This window comes from Colobus angolensis, unplaced genomic scaffold, assembly GCF_000951035.1.
Source record: "Colobus angolensis palliatus isolate OR3802 unplaced genomic scaffold, Cang.pa_1.0 Scaffold237, whole genome shotgun sequence".
Lineage (NCBI taxonomy): Eukaryota > Metazoa > Chordata > Mammalia > Primates > Cercopithecidae > Colobus > Colobus angolensis.
This window is the reverse complement of record NW_012115566.1, coordinates 1,396,651-1,400,647: the sequence shown is the minus strand read 5'-3', so window position 1 is coordinate 1,400,647 and position 3,997 is coordinate 1,396,651.

The window sequence follows — 3,997 nt, the reverse complement described above, 5'->3', positions numbered from 1 at the left end:
CAATTTCATATCTTATGAAATGGCTGTACACTGCAGCTGGTAGGACCAGAGAATAGTAAGTTATCAGATAACCTTGTGGGTTTTGATGTATTTCCTTTCTGATCTTGTCCAGTTCTAATTCCTTGAGGTCAGGGATTATTTCATTCACATTGTTGAATCAAGAGACTAACCCGATAATTGCCCCATTATACATTGCTGATACTTATCTTTGAATGAATGGAAGATAATGTGCATAGCTACTGTTTTTTATTCTTCTTGAAGGGAAACAATAGTTGCATAAGATTCCTTTCAAGTAATGCAGCAACAACGTAATTGCAACTAATTTATTTGGTCTAGATTTATAATTCTCCTTTAGGGACTGAGGAATTATGGCTTCAAATCTCAAAAATGCTGGGATAATTTCCTTACCATGGGAGATTCTTTCCTCTGCCTCCAGCGCTTCTTCAAAGTTACCTGGCTTCTTCTAAATCTATTTTCCTTCAGTGATAAATAATTTTCCAATTTATATTGTGGAGTTCTCCCTGTTCTTTCTTTTTTATTTGTTATTCCATTTTCTGTTTCTTTTTCTCCTCTTCCTCCTGTGTCTCCAAACTTTCCTGTATTTTCTTTTTTCCTTCCTTTTTTTTTTGGCTGGATAAGCCTGGGTTCTAATTTCCTGTATTTTCTGTTCCTGTTTTCAACCATTGCCGGTGCTGACAAAGGCTTATGTATTGCAACTTGCTCAGTCCCCCAAACATATCTTTAAACCACACTTACCTTCCAAACAAAACCGAAGTCCATGGAACCCTCTTTTGGTGATGTTTATTCCACTCCTCTTTTGATATACAGTTACTTAAATTCAGGGATATAAATGTAACTAGCATTAATATATCTTATTTTAGATGGTAGTTGTATGGGTTAATAGTGTCCTTCCCCCCAAATCATAAACTTCTTGGAACCTCAGAATGTGACCTTATTTGAAAATAGAGTCTGTGCAGGTGTAATCAAGTTAAGACAAGATTACTAAGGTGGACTCTAATCCAATATGACTGATGCCCTTGCAAGAAGAGAGAAATTTGTATACAGAGACACTGTGAGAATGCCATGTGACCAGAGAGGCAGAGATTGAAGTGATGCTGCTACAAGCCAGAGAATGCCAAATATTGACAGCCACCATCAGAAGCTAAGACAAGGCAAGGAAGGATTCTACCCAGAGTCTCAGAGAAAATATGACCCTGCTCATACCTTGATTTCAGACTGCTTGCCTCCAGAACTATGAAAGAATAAATTTCCATTGTTTTAAGCTACTGAATTTGTGATAATTTGTTGTAGCAGCCCTAGGAAACTAATACAGTAGGTGAGCCAGAAAAGGAAAGAAAAAAGACTGGTTACAATAAACACACAAAGAAAGAATGCTCATAACTATTACAGTACTTGTATCTGCAGCTGATTGGTATTCGTAATGATCTCTTTCACTCCATATTCTCTTTGCTTTCGGCAAGTACCTCAGCAGGTTAAGGCTCTTTGGTGGGGTCAACCAAACCTTCACTCCTAGAGAGTTTATGACGTTAGCAGTGCTCTGTACAAATGATTGTTCTAGTTTTTCATTGAGTTTAATCACAGTAGATGATATTACCGAAAGGCACTGCTAAAAACCCCCTTAAATTCCAGACATATTCCTTCATAACCCCATTTGTGTAGTAACGTCCCAATTTAAGTTGGTATTTGGATCAATCACCATGACCAATAGAGTAAGCCCCTTCCTTGCCTGCTGGTTTATTGGCAAAAAAAGGCCAAATTGGTCAGGTGTCATTCTCAACTTCTAGTTTAATGGAACCGTTCCTTTGTTGGCCTCTGGTGAAAGCGTTTTTCCCTTGGAAGTTCTAAAAGCCCAACATTTCAAGACCTAAAAGTGAAACTTTACAAGCAGAAGATTCCAGGTTTTCTATGGTTGCATAATCCCATCACAATATATGTTGCTGATTATGGCAAAAATGATGGGGAGAGAGCACACACACACACCCCCCCCACAAACTTACCAAGCAAACAAAAACAATTAGATTATGGAGGCAATAAAAACTTGGAAGGGTGACCCACAAGGAATTAAAGATGAATTTTTTATTCTTAGTATTTTTCTCACAGCTTTTTACTGAGAGTGAGCCCCAATCATGAATCACTTGTGTAGGCAACAGAAACTGTGACAGAAACTCATATTTCTAGTCAAATTATCAAGGAAAAGTTGAGGAAATTCTGGAGAGTTAAGGAGAATCCTGAAAGACTGAAGAAAGGATTTCCCTAAAATCTGTATATAAAGTCATATATGTATTGGGCTCAGCTCTGAGCTGTGCATGCTGTAGACAGAACCAGAACAGCATAGCAAATTCTTTCCAAACTAAAAGTATATTTATACGAAGACCTTCATCTCAGACTAACCCCAAGTGGGACACGCTCAAGGGAAGACCTGAAGCAGCATAACAAAAGCTTTGAAAATTGAACAGAGATTGGGACTATCATCCATGAAAAGAGACATAATCTTTTTTTTTTTTTGAGATGGAGTCTCACTTTGTCACCCAGGCTAGAGTGCAGTGGCTCAATCTCAGCTCACTGCAAGCTCCGCCTCCCGGGTTCACGCCATTCTCCTGCCTCAGCCACCCGAGTAGCTGGGACTACAGGTGCCAGCCACCACTCCCGGCTAATTTTTGTATTTTTAGTAGAGACGGGGTTTCACCGTGTTACCCAGGATGGTCTCAATCTCCTGACCTCATGATCCACCCGCCTTGGCCTCCCAAAGTGCTGGGATTACAGGCGTGAGCCACCTTGCCTGGCTGAGACATAAAACTTTCAGTCTGAAGTAATCAGGAAGTTACCTGCTAAAAACAAATAAATAAATCAAGCACTCTCCACAAAATCATCACAGGACCTAGAGTCTACACGATATAGCATTCACAATGTCAAAGAAACAATAAAAAATTTCTCAACATAAAAAGATCCAGGGGGATATATTCAATAGTCACGACAAACACAATCAATAGATGGCAAACCCAAGGTAACTCAGATCTTGAAATTATCAGATGAGGACTTTCCAGTGTCTATTTTAAATGTGCTCTATGCCAACCATACTTTAATGAACCAAAATGTAAAAATTTTTATTAAAAGAAATAGAAACTGGCCAGGCATGGTGGCTCACAACTGTAATCCCAGCACTTTGTGGGGGCTCAGGGGGAGGATTGCTTGTGATCAAGAATTTGAGATCAGCCTAGGCAACACAGCTAGAGATATCTGCTATCAAAGATTAAAAAAAAAAAAATTAGCTAGGTGTGGTGGTATGCGCCTATAGTCCCAGCTACTCAGGAGACTGAAATGGGAGGACCACTTGAGCTCAGGAGTTCAAGGTTTGTACTTCAGCCTGGGCCATGGAGTAAGACTCTGTCTCAAAAAAACAAAAGGAAATAGAAAGTATTGAAAAAGAAACCAACTGGAAATTTTAGACCTGAAATATATCTGAAATTAAAAGTTAAATGGATAGACTCAGAGGAGATATAGAGAAAAAAAATCAGTTAACTTAAAGATAGATCAATAGAAACCATTCAATTTGATTGGAAGAGAGAGAGAAAAAAGACTGAAAACAATGAATTCAAGGTCCTGTAGAATATCAAATAGTCTAAAATAGATGTCATTGGAGTCTCAGGAGATAAAACGATTGGTGTAGAGAAATATTTACATAAATAATGACAAAAATAAGATGTAAATTTACAGATTCAAGAAACTTCCAATTAAAATTTTTAAAAAAATGAATCAGACACATTATCATCCTGCTGCTGAAAATAAAAACTTTTTAAAAAATCTTGGAGCTGGGTATGGAGGCTTATGCCTGTAATCCCAGTACTTTGGGAGGCTGAGGCAAGAGGATCACTGGACTCAGGAGATGGAGACCAGCCTGAGTAACATAGTGAGACTCCATCTCTCAAAAAAAAAAAGGACGAAGGAAGGAAGGAAGGAAGGGAGGGAGGGAAAGAGG